This window comes from Oncorhynchus clarkii, chromosome 9 (genome assembly GCF_045791955.1).
Source record: "Oncorhynchus clarkii lewisi isolate Uvic-CL-2024 chromosome 9, UVic_Ocla_1.0, whole genome shotgun sequence".
NCBI classification, from domain to species: Eukaryota; Metazoa; Chordata; class Actinopteri; order Salmoniformes; family Salmonidae; genus Oncorhynchus; species Oncorhynchus clarkii.
This window is the reverse complement of record NC_092155.1, coordinates 12,420,393-12,441,653: the sequence shown is the minus strand read 5'-3', so window position 1 is coordinate 12,441,653 and position 21,261 is coordinate 12,420,393. Positions and strand designations below refer to the sequence as shown.

The 21,261-nt window shown below is 40.4% G+C and overlaps 1 protein-coding gene across 2 annotated transcripts in view; it reads right to left on the bottom strand.

Moving 5' to 3' along the window:
- Nucleotides 1-6,833: 6,833 nt before the first annotated feature.
- LOC139415896 (ankyrin repeat domain-containing protein 46-like) overlaps nt 6,834-21,261 on the bottom strand; it is a 67,111-nt gene continuing 52,683 nt past the window's right edge. Inside the window, exon 6 of one of the 2 annotated variants that reach the window (XM_071164046.1) lies at nt 6,834-7,062. The gene's annotated coding sequence lies outside the window, so the exon portion shown is untranslated. Of the gene's footprint in view, nt 7,063-11,154; nt 11,384-21,261 lie in introns of those variants that run through there. The other variant, XM_071164044.1, reaches the window with a different exon arrangement.

Here is a 21,261-nt window from a genome sequence, read left to right as displayed (position 1 = left end):
GTTCTGGTTCTCTTAGAAATGTCCTGTACCTCGGGCCTAAAAAGAGTCCAGCCCTGTAAAGGAGTTCAGGGAACTCCCGTGACCTTAGTCACGCAATGTTTGTCCGTTCATTCAAGTGTAGCGTAAACCCAGTATTAATCATACATTCAATATAACAATTATTTTACCACCGAACTTTAAAGCGTATCAACTCTTACTAAGTCCTCAACTACAACTAACTACATAAATCATCACAGTATACCTCACATCAAAACAAATGAAATACCGTATACAAAAAAGGTTGTAGTCAGTCGGTCAGTCAGACAATCCAATCCGCCAACAAATTATTCGTTGGAGCTCTCGCTCATATAGTAAGTAGCACGTACACAGTATACAGTAAAACAGTCACAAATAGAGTATAAATAAATATAAATAGAACAACAACTAAAAGTTCAGAGTGGTAAGATTATAATAACACTACAGTCATGAATGCTAAAGTGTTAAAAACAGCAGTCAGATAAAAGCTATTCTTGAACCTGGTAGTGGAGGTGCTGCTGTCCTTCCTCCACACAGTAAGCCTGCCCGACTGTCCTGTACCTCCCTCTGGATGGCAGCGGTGGCAGAGTAGAGAGAAACCGACGAAGTGTGTAAATCATGCTGGTGGCTGGTAGCGGAGTCGAGTAGAGAGAGATCTTGGATTCACCGAGTGATAGCCGTACAGAATATTCCCTTTACTCAATATCTGACGGTCCATAGACTAAAGAGAAGGAGAGATGGTGAGAGACTGGTCCGTTCAGAGAACAGGGGGGAAACAGGCTCACGGGCTCTCCTCCATCTGTCCTTACAACATTACGCTTGTCCAACCAGTAGCGGGGCAAGTCTGGGTGAACAGGATAGAGTGTCAACAAATTACATGGGGTGGCAGCGGAGTGCGCGTAATGTGGGTGTGGTGTAGAGCGCGTGGTTGGGGCAGCCTTCTGACATTGAGGAAGTGAAAGACTCTCGGCCGAAGATCCTTAAGGAGCTAAAGCCCATATAGAGGAGGTGTTCAGCGGCTTCACTGGCAGCGCTCCCGATACGCTCACAGCCCAGCCGTTCTCCTCCTGACCGACACCACTACAGCTGCTACTCGGAGTTAAGACGCTTTTTCATTGTCAAAGCAACAGACTAATCCAACTACCATAACGATGTCCCTGTGTCCTCTGTTCCCTTTTCTTAAATATCGTCAAATATACACTATCATTCTGTACATTATACTATCGTTATATTTATGTGGTACCGAAATTCTGTTAAATTATCTGCTAAAACCAAGTTAGTTTAGTTAGTTAATATATTATTTACGTTATATTTGTGAAACGTATTAGTGTGTAATGTAATGTTCTTATAAGAAAATAAAAAATATTGTATACAGGAACTCTTGAACTAAAACAGCAGCAGTATAAACCTTGTTAGGAGCAGTCCATTTTCGGGAAAGGGGGAGGAGTCTAACCGAAGATGTTACCTTTATAAAGAACGTCTTTGCTGAGTGAAAATAAATTAGAGCGAAGCTGCCAAGCAACAATAAAGTACCCTGAAGCCAGATTGAGTGTTTGAGAGCTGCCTTGATTATGAAGGGGAAAAGTGTAATGACTGTTTTCCTGTTTGCACTTGTTGCAAAATACTCCTTGTCCCATCCTATCAATTTAACAGTGATGTTGAATGACCCAGTTACACTCTGCTCTGGATCATGCCATGGTGGTGTCATCGAGTTGAGGCGTTATCAGGAATCTCAATCAGGGTCCATCATCACGAAGATGGTTGCTAAACTTGACGGAGATAATTTAACCACAGGTGAAGGATTTTTTAAGAAGAGGTTTGAAAACAGGGATGGAAAATTCTCTCTAACCATCTCCTCAGCTGAGTACAATGACATGGGGTTGTACGAGTGTGTCTGTGGCGAGTACAACCAGCATGTAAATCTACAAGTTTTGGTCCCCAAAGAAAAATCTGCCCATGTTGGAGAAAAATACACACTTGTCTGCCATGGCTTAACTAATAAAATGACTAAGGACAGTGAGATATATGTCCAGTGGATGAAAGATGGACAGAATGTGTCTACCATCAGTGCAGGGAATATAACCTATGGCTCTGGGTATAAGGACAGGGTATCTGTGTCCATGGATGGTTACCGAAAGGGAGACATTCTCCTCAACCTCACCGACTTACGCCTTTCTGATCAGGGGACATACTGGTGCTTCTTCGGTCCTGACCACCAGAGAGGAAATCCAGGAGCTGTCATTCTCACTATCACACCAAAATAAAAGCAGGACGACAACACAGGAATGCAAACATGGGTGAAGGTGGTGGTGGTGTTGGTGGTTGTTTTGGTGATCATCCTAGTTGCTGTTTACTGTTTTCTTGGAGGTAGATTGAAAGAGACAATGGCTGCTTGGTTTAAAGGGACTTGGTTGAGATCTCAGTTCAGTCCCTGTCCAGAAGGGGAACAGGGTGGGGAGCATCTCTCTGTCACCATAAGTGAAAGTGAATCAGAGACAGAAGAAGACAGGACTGGGACAAGGACATGTTTTGTCCCCTATGCACCTGCCTGTATCATCAGAGCCCTGTCAGGACCTCCCTCTACCACCGGCCTTGTTACCAAGGCTACTGCCGGACCTCCCTCTACCCCAGGCCTTGTTATCAAGGCTACTGATGGACCTCCCTCTACCACAGGCCTTGTTATCAATGGTACTGATTGACCTCCCTCTATCCCAGGCCTAGTTAACAATGGTACTGTTCGACCTCCCTCTATCCCAGGCCTTGTCACCAATGGTACTGAATGACCTCCCTCTATCCCAGGCCTTGTTACCAAGACTACTGATGGACCTCCCTATAATATCTATTTCATGATTGTTTACTGTCTCCAGTTTGTTTAATAAAATGTTAAACTTGAACTTTTGGGAGTTGAATGTATTTTGTACATGATCAATTCATTTTACACATTATGGATATACCTCAAATGTTATTCTACAAGATCCAGACACAAAACAATCGTTAAACTACATGGTTTACAATATGTGATGATGGATACTGTACCTCTGTGTGCTATGTAGGTCTACTATGATGGATGCTATGATTGACAAAGCAAAGAACATAACATCATATTAGAAATTATCTTTGTAGAATGTGGTTTCTATATTTTACAGCTATTGTAGCCTAACTATTTTTAACAATGTTTTAAATGCAGCTAAAATATAATTCACCGTTGTAAAACAAATGGTGTCTCATATCGTCTCTCTTTCTACTACCTTACTATTTGTATTGTATTGCCAGAAACATGATTTTAGACCATGGTCATGGAAAAATGTTTAAAAAGATTGTTGAGTTCCTTCAGTTCTGTACAGTACTAATTAGAGTGTGGAAATGGCTTTAAAGACAATTTTAGGCCATGTTCATGGAAAAATGTTTTAAAAGATGATTGTTGACAGTTGTAACACAAATGGTGTCTCCAATCATCTCTCCTTACAGTTCTGTACAGTACTAATTAGAGTGTGGAAATGGCTTTAAACACAATTTTAGGCCATGTTCATGGACAACTGTTTCAAAAGCTATTTCACATGTGTAACACACACATATTGTCACCTACCAACTGTCCTTCTAGATCTGTAATAGTTGCATTGTGGACAATGTAACGGTTTTGACTTGAGGTTATTATTTATAGGGGTGCCAGGTAGGTTGTGCCTACCAGAGAAAACATTGGTTTCTCCTTTTGGTTTGGGAGGGAATGAGTCCCATCTGGTCCGTCAAGTCTACACCAATACAAAGGACTTATGTAAAAGTCAGGATGGAAATAAACTTTTCATAAACCTTAAAACATTGGAAAGAACTTCAAAAACAACTATATTCTTTTGCGTGGGTTGTATTAGCAACATCAATGATTACACACACATATAATAATATCACAATGAGTTCTGGTTCTCTTAGAAATGTCCTGTACCTCGGGCCTAAAAAGAGTCCAGCCCTGTAAAGGAGTTCAGGGAACTCCCGTGACCTTAGTCACGCAATGTTTGTCCGTTCATTCAAGTGTAGCGTAAACCCAGTATTAATCATACAATCAATATAACAATTATTTTACCACCGAACTTTAAAGCGTATCAACTCTTACTAAGTCCTCAACTACAACTAACTACATAAATCATCACAGTATACCTCACATCAAAACAAATGAAATACCGTATACAAAAAAGGTTGTAGTCAGTCGGTCAGTCAGACAATCCAATCCGCCAACAAATTATTCGTTGGAGCTCTCGCTCATATAGTAAGTAGCACGTACACAGTATACAGTAAAACAGTCACAAATAGAGTATAAATAAATATAAATAGAACAACAACTAAAAGTTCAGAGTGGTAAGATTATAATAACACTACAGTCATGAATGCTAAAGTGTTAAAAACAGCAGTCAGATAAAAGCTATTCTTGAACCTGGTAGTGGAGGTGCTGCTGTCCTTCCTCCACACAGTAAGCCTGCCCGACTGTCCTGTACCTCCCTCTGGATGGCAGCGGTGGCAGAGTAGAGAGAAACCGACGAAGTGTGTAAATCATGCTGGTGGCTGGTAGCGGAGTCGAGTAGAGAGAGATCTTGGATTCACCGAGTGATAGCCGTACAGAATATTCCCTTTACTCAATATCTGACGGTCCATAGACTAAAGAGAAGGAGAGATGGTGAGAGACTGGTCCGTTCAGAGAACAGGGGGGAAACAGGCTCACGGGCTCTCCTCCATCTGTCCTTACAACATTACGCTTGTCCAACCAGTAGCGGGGCAAGTCTGGGTGAACAGGATAGAGTGTCAACAAATTACATGGGGTGGCAGCGGAGTGCGCGTAATGTGGGTGTGGTGTAGAGCGCGTGGTTGGGGCAGCCTTCTGACATTGAGGAAGTGAAAGACTCTCGGCCGAAGATCCTTAAGGAGCTAAAGCCCATATAGAGGAGGTGTTCAGCGGCTTCACTGGCAGCGCTCCCGATACGCTCACAGCCCAGCCGTTCTCCTCCTGACCGACACCACTACAGCTGCTACTCGGAGTTAAGACGCTTTTTCATTGTCAAAGCAACAGACTAATCCAACTACCATAACGATGTCCCTGTGTCCTCTGTTCCCTTTTCTTAAATATCGTCAAATATACACTATCATTCTGTACATTATACTATCGTTATATTTATGTGGTACCGAAATTCTGTTAAATTATCTGCTAAAACCAAGTTAGTTTAGTTAGTTAATATATTATTTACGTTATATTTGTGAAACGTATTAGTGTGTAATGTAATGTTCTTATAAGAAAATAAAAAATATTGTATACAGGAACTCTTGAACTAAAACAGCAGCAGTATAAACCTTGTTAGGAGCAGTCCATTTTCGGGAAAGGGGGAGGAGTCTAACCGAAGATGTTACCTTTATAAAGAACGTCTTTGCTGAGTGAAAATAAATTAGAGCGAAGCTGCCAAGCAACAATAAAGTACCCTGAAGCCAGATTGAGTGTTTGAGAGCTGCCTTGATTATGAAGGGGAAAAGTGTAATGACTGTTTTCCTGTTTGCACTTGTTGCAAAATACTCCTTGTCCCATCCTATCAATTTAACAGTGATGTTGAATGACCCAGTTACACTCTGCTCTGGATCATGCCATGGTGGTGTCATCGAGTTGAGGCGTTATCAGGAATCTCAATCAGGGTCCATCATCACGAAGATGGTTGCTAAACTTGACGGAGATAATTTAACCACAGGTGAAGGATTTTTTAAGAAGAGGTTTGAAAACAGGGATGGAAAATTCTCTCTAACCATCTCCTCAGCTGAGTACAATGACATGGGGTTGTACGAGTGTGTCTGTGGCGAGTACAACCAGCATGTAAATCTACAAGTTTTGGTCCCCAAAGAAAAATCTGCCCATGTTGGAGAAAAATACACACTTGTCTGCCATGGCTTAACTAATAAAATGACTAAGGACAGTGAGATATATGTCCAGTGGATGAAAGATGGACAGAATGTGTCTACCATCAGTGCAGGGAATATAACCTATGGCTCTGGGTATAAGGACAGGGTATCTGTGTCCATGGATGGTTACCGAAAGGGAGACATTCTCCTCAACCTCACCGACTTACGCCTTTCTGATCAGGGGACATACTGGTGCTTCTTCGGTCCTGACCACCAGAGAGGAAATCCAGGAGCTGTCATTCTCACTATCACACCAAAATAAAAGCAGGACGACAACACAGGAATGCAAACATGGGTGAAGGTGGTGGTGGTGTTGGTGGTTGTTTTGGTGTTCATCCTAGTTGCTGTTTACTGTTTTCTTGGAGGTAGATTGAAAGAGACAATGGCTGCTTGGTTTAAAGGGACTTGGTTGAGATCTCAGTTCAGTCCCTGTCCAGAAGGGGAACAGGGTGGGGAGCATCTCTCTGTCACCATAAGTGAAAGTGAATCAGAGACAGAAGAAGACAGGACTGGGACAAGGACATGTTTTGTCCCCTATGCACCTGCCTGTATCATCAGAGCCCTGTCAGGACCTCCCTCTACCACCGGCCTTGTTACCAAGGCTACTGCCGGACCTCCCTCTACCCCAGGCCTTGTTATCAAGGCTACTGATGGACCTCCCTCTACCACAGGCCTTGTTATCAATGGTACTGATTGACCTCCCTCTATCCCAGGCCTAGTTAACAATGGTACTGTTCGACCTCCCTCTATCCCAGGCCTTGTCACCAATGGTACTGAATGACCTCCCTCTATCCCAGGCCTTGTTACCAAGACTACTGATGGACCTCCCTATAATATCTATTTCATGATTGTTTACTGTCTCCAGTTTGTTTAATAAAATGTTAAACTTGAACTTTTGGGAGTTGAATGTATTTTGTACATGATCAATTCATTTTACACATTATGGATATACCTCAAATGTTATTCTACAAGATCCAGACACAAAACAACTGAATCAATCGTTAAACTACATGGTTTACAATATGTGATGATGGATACTGTACCTCTGTGTGCTATGTAGGTCTACTATGATGGATGCTATGATTGACAAAGCAAAGAACATAACATCATATTAGAAATTATCTTTGTAGAATGTGGTTTCTATATTTTACAGCTATTGTAGCCTAACTATTTTTAACAATGTTTTAAATGCAGCTAAAATATAATTCACCGTTGTAAAACAAATGGTGTCTCATATCGTCTCTCTTTCTACTACCTTACTATTTGTATTGTATTGCCAGAAACATGATTTTAGACCATGGTCATGGAAAATGTTTAAAAAGATTGTTGAGTTCCTTCAGTTCTGTACAGTACTAATTAGAGTGTGGAAATGGCTTTAAACACAATTTTAGGCCATGTTCATGGAAAAATGTTTTAAAAGATTGTTGACAGTTGTAACACAAATGGTGTCTCCAATCATCTCTCCTTACAGTTCTGTACAGTACTAATTAGAGTGTGGAAATGGCTTTAAACACAATTTTAGGCCATGTTCATGGAAAAATGTTTTAAAAGATTGTTGACAGTTGTAACACAAATGGTGTCTCCAATCATCTCTCCTTACAGTTCTGTACAATACTAATTAGAGTGTGGAAATGGCTTTAAACACAATTTTAGGCCATGTTCATGGAAAAATGTTTTAAAAGATTGTTGACAGTTGTAACACAAATGGTGTCTCCAATCATCTCTCCTTACAGTTCTGTACAGTACTAATTAGAGTGTGGAAATGGCTTTAAACACAATTTTAGGCCATGTTCATGGAAAAATGTTTTAAAAGATTGTTGACAGTTGTAACACAAATGGTGTCTCCAATCATCTCTCCTTACAGTTCTGTACAGTACTAATTAGAGTGTGGAAATGGCTTTAAACACAATTTTAGGCCATGTTCATGGACAACTGTTTCAAAAGCTATTTCACATGTGTAACACACAAATATTGTCACCTACCAACTGTCCTTCTAGATCTTTAATAGTTGCATTGTGGACAATGTAACGGTTTTGACTTGAGGTTATTATTTATAGGGGTGCCAGGTAGGTTGTGCCTACCAGAGAAAACATTGGTTTCTCCTTTTGGTTTGGGAGGGAATGAGTCCCATCTGGTCCGTCAAGTCTACACCAATACAAAGGACTTATGTAAAAGTCAGGATGGAAATAAACTTTTCATAAACCTTAAAACATTGGAAAGAACTTCAAAAACAACTATATTCTTTTGCGTGGGTTGTATTAGCAACATCAATGATTACACACACATATAATAATATCACAATGAGTTCTGGTTCTCCTAGAAATGTCCTGTACCTCGGGCCTAAAAAGAGTCCAGCCCAGTAAAGGAGTTCAGGGAACTCCCGTGACCTTAGTCACGCAATGTTTGTCCGTTCATTCAAGTGTAGCGTAAACCCAGTATTAATCATACAATCAATATAACAATTATTTTACCACCGAACTTTAAAGCGTATCAACTCTTACTAAGTCCTCAACTACAACTAACTACATAAATCATCACAGTATACCTCACATCAAAACAAATGAAATACCGTATACAAAAAAGGTTGTAGTCAGTCGGTCAGTCAGACAATCCAATCCGCCAACAAATTATTCGTTGGAGCTCTCGCTCATATAGTAAGTAGCACGTACACAGTATACAGTAAAACAGTCACAAATATAATATAAATAAATATAAATAGAACAACAACTAAAAGTTCAGAGTGGTAAGATTATAATAACACTACAGTCATGAATGCTAAAGTGTTAAAAACAGCAGTCAGATAAAAGCTATTCTTGAACCTGGTAGTGGAGGTGCTGCTGTCCTTCCTCCACACAGTAAGCCTGCCCGACTGTCCTGTACCTCCCTCTGGATGGCAGCGGTGGCAGAGTAGAGAGAAACCGACGAAGTGTGTAAATCATGCTGGTGGCTGGTAGCGGAGTCGAGTAGAGAGAGATCTTGGATTCACCGAGTGATAGCCGTACAGAATATTCCCTTTACTCAATATCTGACGGTCCATAGACTAAAGAGAAGGAGAGATGGTGAGAGACTGGTCCGTTCAGAGAACAGGGGGGAAACAGGCTCACGGGCTCTCCTCCATCTGTCCTTACAACATTACGCTTGTCCAACCAGTAGCGGGGCAAGTCTGGGTGAACAGGATAGAGTGTCAACAAATTACATGGGGTGGCAGCGGAGTGCGCGTAATGTGGGTGTGGTGTAGAGCGCGTGGTTGGGGCAGCCTTCTGACATTGAGGAAGTGAAAGACTCTCGGCCGAGGATCCTTAAGGAGCTAAAGCCCATATAGAGGAGGTGTTCCGCGGCTTCACTGGCAGCGCTCCCGATACGCTCACAGCCCAGCCGTTCTCCTCCTGACCGACACCACTACAGCTGCTACTCGGAGTTAAGACGCTTTTTCATTGTCAAAGCAACAGACTAATCCAACTACCATAACGATGTCCCTGTGTCCTCTGTTCCCTTTTCTTAAATATCGTCAAATATACACTATCATTCTGTACATTATACTATCGTTATATTTATGTGGTACCGAAATTCTGTTAAATTATCTGCTAAAACCAAGTTAGTTTAGTTAGTTAATATATTATTTACGTTATATTTGTGAAACGTATTAGTGTGTAATGTAATGTTCTTATAAGAAAATAAAAAATATTGTATACAGGAACTCTTGAACAAAAACAGCAGCAGTATAAACCTTGTTAGGAGCAGTCCATTTTCGGGAAAGGGGGAGGAGTCTAACCGAAGATGTTACCTTTATAAAGAACGTCTTTGCTGAGTGAAAAGAAATTAGAGCGAAGCTGCCAAGCAACAATAAAGTACCCTGAAGCCAGATTGAGTGTTTGAGAGCTGCCTTGATTATGAAGGGGAAAAGTGTAATGACTGTTTTCCTGTTTGCACTTGTTGCAAAATACTCCTTGTCCCATCCTATCAATTTAACAGTGATGTTGAATGACCCAGTTACACTCTGCTCTGGATCATGCCATGGTGGTGTCATCGAGTTGAGGCGTTATCAGGAATCTCAATCAGGGTCCATCATCACGAAGATGGTTGCTAAACTTGACGGAGATAATTTAACCACAGGTGAAGGATTTTTTAAGAAGAGGTTTGAAAACAGGCATGGAAAATTCTCTCTAACCATCTCCTCAGCTGAGTACAATGACATGGGGTTGTACGAGTGTGTCTGTGGCGAGTACAACCAGCATGTAAATCTACAAGTTTTGGTCCCCAAAGAAAAATCTGCCCATGTTGGAGAAAAAGACACACTTGTCTGCCATGGCTTAACTAATAAAATGACTAAGGACAGTGAGATATATGTCCAGTGGATGAAAGATGGACAGAATGTGTCTACCATCAGTGCAGGGAATATAACCTATGGCTCTGAGTATAAGGACAGGGTATCTGTGTCCATGGATGGTTACCGAAAGGGAGACATTCTCCTCAACCTCACCGACTTACGCCTTTCTGATCAGGGGACATACTGGTGCTTCTTCGGTCCTGACCACCAGAGAGGAAATCCAGGAGCTGTCATTCTCACTATCACACCAAAATAAAAGCAGGACGACAACACAGGAATGCAAACATGGGTGAAGGTGGTGGTGGTGTTGGTGGTTGTTTTGGTGATCATCCTAGTTGCTGTTTACTGTTTTCTTGGAGGTAGATTGAAAGAGACAATGGCTGCTTGGTTTAAAGGGACTTGGTTGAGATCTCAGTTCAGTCCCTGTCCAGAAGGGGAACAGGGTGGGGAGCATCTCTCTGTCACCATAAGTGAAAGTGAATCAGAGACAGAAGAAGACAGGACTGGGACAAGGACATGTTTTGTCCCCTATGCACCTGCCTGTATCATCAGAGCCCTGTCAGGACCTCCCTCTACCACCGGCCTTGTTACCAAGGCTACTGCCGGACCTCCCTCTACCCCAGGCCTAGTTAACAATGGTACTGTTCGACCTCCCTCTATCCCAGGCCTTGTTATCAATGGTACTGATTGACCTCCCTCTATCCCAGGCCTAGTTAACAATGGTACTGTTCGACCTCCCTCTATCCCAGGCCTTGTCACCAATGGTACTGAATGACCTCCCTCTATCCCAGGCCTTGTTACCAAGACTACTGATGGACCTCCCTATAATATCTATTTCATGATTGTTTACTGTCTCCAGTTTGTTTAATAAAATGTTAAACTTGAACTTTTGGGAGTTGAATGTATTTTGTACATGATCAATTCATTTTACACATTATGGATATACCTCAAATGTTATTCTACAAGATCCAGACACAAAACAACTGAATCAATCGTTAAACTACATGGTTTACAATATGTGATGATGGATACTGTACCTCTGTGTGCTATGTAGGTCTACTATGATGGATGCTATGATTGACAAAGCAAAGAACATAACATCATATTAGAAATTATCTTTGTAGAATGTGGTTTCTATATTTTACAGCTATTGTAGCCTAACTATTTTTAACAATGTTTTAAATGCAGCTAAAATATAATTCACCGTTGTAAAACAAATGGTGTCTCATATCGTCTCTCTTTCTACTACCTTACTATTTGTATTGTATTGCCAGAAACATGATTTTAGACCATGGTCATGGAAAATGTTTAAAAAGATTGTTGAGTTCCTTCAGTTCTGTACAGTACTAATTAGAGTGTGGAAATGGCTTTAAACACAATTTTAGGCCATGTTCATGGAAAAATGTTTTAAAAGATTGTTGACAGTTGTAACACAAATGGTGTCTCCAATCATCTCTCCTTACAGTTCTGTACAGTACTAATTAGAGTGTGGAAATGGCTTTAAACACAATTTTAGGCCATGTTCATGGACAACTGTTTCAAAATATATTTCACACTTGTAACACACAAATGGTACAAACTGTCTGTTGTATTTAATCTTTTATCCATACAACAGCTCTATCCTGATTAGTGTTAGAGAAGTTCTCAACTGTATTTTAAATTAAACAAACAAGAGTTATTAAAGTGGGAAAACGGTAAGAACTGGGGAAAACAGTCCCAGACTAAGGCCCTGATCCAAGCTGAGGCCCTGGGCCCTAAATCAGGGTTGTCAAACTCATTCCATGGAGGACTGAGTGTATGCTGGTTTTACAATTTGTGTCCAATTAAGACCTAGACAACCAGTGAGGGGAGTTGAACTAATCAATGACCTTAATTGATCAATCAAGTATAAGAGAGGGGTGAAAACCTGCAGAAACTCTGCCCTCCATGGAATGAGTTTGACACATGTGCCCTATATTCTCAGATGTCAGGGATGTAAACAGTGATGTATAACCCCTGGCTCATCAGGCCATGCAGATGGAGGTGGCAGCTTATTTGTCCCTCCCACCACACTTCCTGCCTCAGTCAGCAGGGTTTGCCAGCCACCATATCTACCCAGTCTTCCCCAGGGACAGTAGCAGTAATCCTGCTGGTCATCCAGGACAGTAGCAGTAACCCTGCTGGTCATCCAGGACAATAGCAGTAACCCTGCTGGGAATCCAGGACAGTAGCAGTAACCCTGCTGGGCATCCAGGACAGTAGCAGTAACCCTGCTGGCATCCAGGACAGGGTTGGGCTCAGGTCGTGTCTCCCCTGAGTTTTTGTCCCAAAATATGTCATTTTGTGTATTTCATTCAGTTAGCCTAGTAGCCAGAGTGCATTTTACCTGGTAGTTTTCTGTAGCAATAGTAAATGGATGAAAAACAGCACCTGTTAACCAGACAGAAACCCCTCCACACCCTTCGGTTTATGGTGAGAATAGAGAGACCTCGTCTGACATTCTCTCTGATACTGGGTAACTACCGCCACCCTGTGGAAAAGCAGGGTAGTTGAGACATTGGATAAATCCAGGTTGGTTCTATATTTCCCAATCTGTTTGAAGAGATGAAGAGACTAGGGGGACTACATTCTAATTCTCCAGTCTTCTCCTGAACTGTTCATTTATACACCTCCTCTCATGGATTTAAAATGAATGGAGTGGTTGTAGGAATATGGTGGGAAGTCTCTCCAGCTATACTTGCTCCATAGTAGTAGTAGTATCTAACAAGAGCTGTGTTGGAAGGTAACATTTGCAGGTCTTTTCCATGGAAAGACAGAAGAACAGAGAGAATTTGAATGATGATGGTACTGAGGAGGAGCCTCTGAGATCAGGAGATAACAGAAATGTCAATCATTATCTGTCAGTAACCATCTCTAAACTGTTCCCATAGAGATGGAGGAGCTGCCAGTAACCATCTCTAAACTGTTCACATAGAGATGGAGGAGCTGCCAGTAACCATCTCTAAACTGTTCACATAGAGATGGAGGAGCTGCCAGTAACCATCTCTAAACTCTTCACATAGAGATGGAGGAGCTGCCAGTAACCATCTCTAAACTCTTCACATAGAGATGGAGGAGCTGCCAGTAACCATCTCTAAACTGTTCACATAGAGATGGAGGAGCTGCCAGTAACCATCTCTAAACTGTTCACATAGAGATGGAAGAGCTGCCAGTAACCATCTCTAAACTGTTCACATAGAGATGGAGGAGCTGTCAGTAACCATCTCTAAACTGTTCCCATAGAGATGGAGGAGCTGCCAGTAACCATCTCTAAACTGTTCACATAGAGATGGAGGAGCTGTCAGTACCCATCTCTAAACTGTTCCCATAGAGATGGAGGAGCTGTCAGTAACCATCTCTAAACTGTCCACATAGAGATGGAGGAGCTGCCAGTAACCATCTCTAAACTGTTCCCATAGAGATGGAGGAGCTGTCAGTAACCATCTCTAAACTGTTCACATAGAGATGGAGGAGCTGCCAGTAACCATCTCTAATCCTGAACATGTGTCTCAGAGAGAGAAGGGATGAACCATGGAATAAACTCTGTGACAAGAAAACATCTCCTAGATCACAATAGAGCACCAGCATGTCCTGAAGCACCATCGTGTCTCTCTCTACTCCACTGTGCCAGTATCCAGCATGACTCACACACTTCATCTGTGTCTCTCTCTACTCTGCCAGTATCCAGCATGACTCACACACTTCATCTCTATGTCAGTGTGTGAATGTGTGTGAGTATGTTAGTGTGAAGGTGTGTGTGGGAGAATCCAGTATAAAATTAATTGTTTTGTACAACAGAGCAGCACGCTCTCGTAAATACATTTCCTGACTATTGAGGCTGGGCCTCCGCCTGATTCATTTCAACCAGTTTCTTACAGATTCTGGGTTTCAGGCTGATTAATTACTTGAATTGGGTTTATGAACACTGAGAACATAATTTGCGTGACAGTAACATCCTTCATTAAGAAAAAAATCTTAAGTTACCAAACCTGTTCACAGGACTGGATAACACTAGAGATCCCTCTGTCGCCAACTTCACATAAACTAAATCAAAGTAATGATATGGGTAAACAAGTCTTTATTTTTCCAGAACTGGTTTGACAACAACATTATTTGGGTTAAACAATTATTGAATTATGATGTACAATTATATGATTATCCAGAATGTATTAGAACACACAATGTTACATTCACTCCCCAGGAGTATCAAATAGTTGTTAGAGATGTTCCTAAAGCTGCTATTCTTCTTTTAGGAGAATAGAACAATACTCCAAGTGCAACTGTTGAGGATTTTGTAGCCTCAATACAATTAGAAGGAATTGACATTTTAAACTATAAATGTAATAACATGTATATAAGGAAACTATGTCAACATGTTACTATTCCCTCTGCTAAAATGTACTGGAGTGCAGCCCTAGGACAAGTGAACTGGAACAAAGTTTCGTTGTTGTCTGGTAAATATTGTATATCTAATAAAGTGAATGAAGTATCAAACACACTCATTCATAGAATCTACCCTGTAAAGACCTTTATTATACACAGATTTAAAATAGCTATTGATAACAAATGTGTGTTTTGTGATTGTGACCCAGAGACTCTTGACCATTTATTTTGGGACTGCTCTTATGTCAGAAGATTTTGGAGTGAGTTAGAAGATTTTAGTTTAAAAGAAACGACTATTAATGTTAATTTGAATGACTCTGATATTATGTTTAATTTTGAACCAAATGGAATGGACCCTGATTTAACTTTCATTGTTCATTTGTTTATCTTTCATGGAAAATTCTTTGTCCATAAAATGAAGTGGGCAGAGAACAAACCCCTCTTCACATTATTGAAGATATAATTTAAATATTATTTTGAAATGATCAGTAAATGTAAAAACAAAAAAGCAATAAGCACCATAAAAGTATTTAACAAAATGAAAATGAATCTTGATATGTAATACCCCTGCCGGTTAGGTTTATGTACTTTTGTTTGTATATTTCTGTTTGTTGTATTTGTTGTATTTATTGTGTCCATAATATATTTTTTACATTTAAATAAAACAAATAAAAAATTAGGAGCAGGCAGACCAACTTCGCAAATAGGGGAGAAGCACTCAAAACCCACTAGTTGTTCTTTCAAAGAAAATAATGCAAAAATGGTCCGAAGTCCGAAGACCTCTCGTAAGACCAACCTAACTAAAATGGCAGCAACTATGTTTATGAATTCAGTAACACATAATGAAACTAAACTTCATATCACCCCTTTTCCTGAGGTGAATGGTTTCACCCACTGCTCTACTGCGAACTGCGGTGTTCTTTGATATCTATATACATTGCGCGGGAGGTTGATGGAAAATCGACATTTTCACTTTTTCACTCCAGTCACCACATATTTGTGAAAATCTGAGTTTTGATTTCATGACCCAAATTTGTGGAATAATCTGCAAAATTCACTGGAGTTAGATGTACTGGTGCCACTCAGGCAGTTTAAATGATTGATTGAGGACCTCTATGTAGTTCAATGTGATTGCTTTTATTACATGTTTTTTATTCGTATTTTTTTCTTTTTTGTTGCGATGAATTTTATTGTTTTATACACATGTGTATATTGTTTTAATATTCTGTTTTTATTGTAATGTGTACAGGGCTATCTTGTAAAAGAGATTTTAATCTCAATGTGACTCCTTGTTGAAATGAAGGTTAAATAAATAAATAAATATTTTTAAATCCAGTCGATCTTGCGAGCTAAACAAACCCTTTCTCAACAGTCTTGATTTACTGACAAGGCTCCGCTTCCGCTGTAAAAATTCATGCCATTAATACCAACTCGGTATTAAAATTCCCTACACATTTCACATATAAATATTTACTCATGATGATTATTTTTTGGTAAGAAAACGTATTTACAAAATACCTGCCAGCATTATTTTCTTAAATGATTCTGTTGAGCGGTCTTCATTTCTCTCTACTGTTCCAGTGGTGATACCATCTCTCCATGCAGTGTCGAAATGATACCATCTCTCCATGCAGTGTCGAAATGATACAATCTCTCCTTGCAGTGTCGAAATGATACAATCTCTCCTTGCAGTGTCGAAATGATACCATCTCTCCATGCAGTGTCAAAATGATACCATCTCTCCTTGCAGTGTCGAATTTGACCCCCCCCCCCCCCCCCCCCAAAAAAAGTGATTGTATATCATGATTATGTGAAACTAAATAATAGAAAATATAATTCACAATTGTAAAATAAATGGAGTCTCATATCATCTCTCCTTCCAGTGCTGTGCAGTACTAATTAGAGTGTGGAAATTGCTTGCAACACAATTTTAGACCATGTTCATGGACAACTGTTTCAAAAGGTGTTTCAAATGTGTAACATACCAATATATATCCCTCTAGTACTATACTAGTTCAACACAATCTCACAAAACCGGAGCTACATGGCTAAAATAATGTAGGCCTGCCTACAATGTAAAAAGGCAGCAAATGTCAGTTCACAATTTTTCCCCTCTCGAACTTGATATTTTAACTTAATAAAGCATTGGTGATTAAGATTTATTTCCAGTCAGACTCACGAGCCAAACAAACCCTCCACGACAGTCTTGACAACTGCCAAATGCATTGGGCAGGACAAAAACAATTAAATATAGCTTCCCCTCCTCTCAATAAAGGCCATGTTTAGTTTATAATCACGTAAAACAAAACGGGAAAACTATTTTTGTTTGTTTATAAATATAGAGTAGCCTATACAGGCACCTAAAGCACATTACTCCTGTGCGCATATGTGCAGTGTGCATCAGGACTGGATAGACTCCGCTTCCACTGTCATAATTCATGCCAGAATACTGCTAAAACCAGCTTCTGGTTGGTATTAAATATCCCTACTAGCGCTGGCTGAAATGACCACTTATCATGATTTAAAGGACACACCTCAAATATGCCCACCCCTCCCATCTGAGCGCAAGCAAGCTGATATGAGACAGGTAAATGATTCATCTTTACGCAAAAGTTTGAAAACAGCAGAGCGCTAGCTTTAGTAGATCGAAGTTGTCCATGAACGTACGTGCATTTCACACAAGCGCCGCCTTAAAGCCAGCCGAAAACAGAGCCCCTCCTAAAATATATACAGTACCAATCAAAAGTTTGGACACACCCACTCAGTGCTAGAAACGTCACTACAGACACCTGGTTTGAATCCAGGCTGTATCACAACCGGCCGTGATTGGGAGTCCCATGGGCGGCGTACAAATGGCCCAGTGTTGTCCGGGTTTGGCCGTCATTGTAAATCAGAATGACTTGCCTAGTTAAATAAAGTTTTTTTTTTAAATGGTTGCATTAAGATTTCAAATATTACATGATATTTTTAGCTATGTCGTACTCTGTCAAACATCCATCCTCACACATATTGTAAACCACGTACTTAAATGTTTTGTTTTGTGTGTTAACTTGTAGAACAACATTGAAGGTTTGTATCTGTCATTTGATGTGGAACATGAATTAATCATGAATAGAATTCTGCATTACCAATTATCCTTTGATCTGTTAATTCAGTATTTAATCCAAAATGAAACATGGATACACAATGAATACAAATGTAAAATGAATTTGTCAACTTTAATGTCTATTTATTTATTTATGAATTGAAGAAAAATCATTAGAATAGTTTAATTGAAACAAATGTTTTATTTATAAATTTCATAATAAACTAGTCCATTTTAAAATGTAAAAATAAACTTAGTCTTTATTAAAAGTGATTAATATAAAATACATTAACATCATGAAATCCTTCAGCGTGTTAATTTGATTGTTCTCACATTTGCAGGATGACCAGTAATCACTTCCAGATATCAATAATATTACAAATGCAGCAGGAACCAAACAGGCACATTATACATTGATAGTATTATGAATTACAGGAGATGAAAGCAGGAGAACCTGAAGAAACAATGACTAACTGACCAAAGTGCAAGAAGTCTCCCCTTGTTCCCAAATAACTCTCAAACTCTGATATTTTAATTCCATAATCATCTTAACCACACACACACACACACACAACTCACTGTCTGCTTTAGACACACCAGGCTAGAGTATCTCCTCAATCTCTATGATGGTAGAGGATCCATTCACCTCTCTGGTTTCTTTCTCCCTCTCAGGACACATGGTAACTCTCATCACTATGACCATCAGAACTCTGTTGGGACTCTTTTGAAGGCTATGGTGATCCCCTGGGGCTGCGCCGAAAAATCACTCCTGAACAGTTCATTCTGGACCGCAGAGGACACATTGTGCTTGTAAAGAAACTCACAAACCATCCTACTGCAAATGCTAAAACTATCTTTATCCACGGTGACCGGGTTCCTGTGTCCTCAGAGCGGGTTTCTCTAGTAGTGACAGTGAGAGAGACATAGTCTGGAATTCCTCTCGCCTGTTTGTCAGGGCCGAGGAGACATAGGTATTTCCCCTGATCATAAAGGCTCAAGTCAGTGAGGGGGAGGGGAATGTGTCCCTGTCTGTAAGCATCGTTGGACCCAGAATCCCAGTTCACAAACCGAGGGCCATAGGTTATATTCCCTGCTGTGACATTCATTACAGTCTGTCCATCCTTTTCGCAGTAGATGTGTACCTCACTGTCAGGAGTTTGTCTTTTAGTTAAAACATAGAAGTTGAGTTGTAAATTAGATCCAACGTAAGCAGGTTGGCCTACAACAATGGGGACTAAAACTACAAATTGTACATCTTCTTGAGTCTTACCGCAGTGACACTCAAACCATCCCATATCATTAAATACAACAGAGGAGATGTTTAGATAGAGGTCTCCATCCCCGCGTTTAACCCTGTTCTCAAAGCCCACTCCGGGTGTGAATTCTCCTTGGTGCAGTGTAGCGACCGTGGTGTGTGTAACACCTGCTGATTCACTCTCATGGCGATGCTTCCATTCTATAAAACCATCACATAATCCAGAGAAGGGGAGTGTGACAGTGTCATTCAAAACGACTGTAATTGTAGGAAGCACGGAGGATTCCCCAACGTAGAAAAACACATGGTGGTAAACAGCGATAAACACTGTCTTCCAAAAACAATTAATTGTAGATTGCTGGACCTTCGGTGCGCCAAACTTCATAACGTCTGTTGTTGATAGCAGCCAGCGAAATGTCTGCAATCTATTCCAGATTTCTGTGAGGGTTTCGTTCCGTGTTAAATAACCCGTGTTTGACTGACTATGCTGCTCAGCAGTAGCGATCTTCAGGCGGTTAACAGCTTCCTTCTGGCTTCTCTGGGTGGCTTAGTGTCAGTGAGCAGAAAGGGAGTTGTTCTGGTTTATATAGGGACTACTCTGGACACGCCCACTTGAAAAGCGCCAAAAAGTGAAGCCTCTCCAGATCTAAACCACGAAACAACTGAAACCATGAAACGTGTCGTTTCGATCCGGAGCGGCTGCACTTTTTGACGCTTTTCAAAGGGGAGCTTTGAAAAGCTTTTCAGTTATACAGTAACAGTGTTTGTATGCCAAGTTGACATGCTGTTTTTCTCTGCAGTTTTAGCCATTGTGACAACTAAGGGATGTTGCTGGTTGTGTTTAACTACGACATTTGTTGATTGCTTATCTTCAACATGGACTTGATTTCCTCTATTTCTGTATCACCAGAACTAATAACCCTGAATACTATGTTGTGGAACAGTCCAGTCAGGAGAAGGGCAGGAGAAGGTCAGGAGATGCTTGGGACATGGCCCTTTGTAGCTTAGTTGGTAAAACATGCCGCTTGTCACGCCAGGGTAGAGGGTTTGATTCCTGGGACCACACATTCATAAAATGTATGAGTATATGACTTTAAGGCACTTTGTATAAAAGCATCTGCTACACGGCATATATTATGTTAAAAAAATAATCTGGAAATATGACATTTATAGGAATAATTTATATAATTTATAATGGGATAAATCAGGGTTTATATAGCTTGACATTAAGATATTCTATGAACCCTTTCTTTGTACATGAGACAATGCATTTATCCTATCAAATAAAATAAAATTGTATTTGTCACATGCCAAATACAACAGGCGCAGACCGTACCGTGAAATACTTACTGACAAGCCCTTAAGGAGCTAAAGCCCAAATAGAGGAGGTGTTCAGCGGCTTCACTGGCAGTGCTCCCGATACGCTCACAGCCCAGCCGTTCTCCTCCTGACCGACACCACTTCAGCTGCTACTCGGAGTTAAGACGCTTTTTCATTGTCAAAGCAACAGACTAATCCAACTACCATAACGATGTCCCTGTGTCCTCTGTTCCCTTTTCTTAAATATCGTCAAATATACACAATATCATTATATACATTATACTATCGTTATTATTCCGTGGTACAGAAATTCTGACAGTTCCCATGGAGGGCAGAGTGTCTGCAGGTTTTCAACTCTCTTATACTTGATTGATCAATTAAGGTCATTGATTAGTTAAACTCCCCTCACTGGTTGTCTAGGTCTTAATTGGACACAAATTGTAAAACCAGCATACACTCAGTCCTCCATGGAATGAGTTTGACAACCCTGATTTAGGGCCCAGGGCCTCAGCTTGGATCAGGGCCTTAGTCTGGGACTGTTTTCCCCAGCTCTTACTGTTTTCCCACTTTAATAACTTTTGTTTGTTTAATTTAAAATACAGTTGATAACTTCTCTAACACTAATCAGGATAGAACTGTTGTATGGATAAAATAGTAAATACAACAGACAGTTTGTACCATTTGTGTGTTACAAGTGTGAAATATATTTTTAAACAGTGTTCTTTGAGCTTGGTCTAAAATCATGTTTTAGGAAATGTCCACAATGCAACTATTACAGATCTAGAAGGACAGTTGGTAGGTGACAATATTTGTGTGTTACACATGTGAAATAGCTTTTGAAATAGTTGTCCATGAACATGGCCTAAAATTGTGTTTAAAGCCATTTCCACACTCTAATTAGTACTGTACAGAACTGAAGGAACTCAACAATCT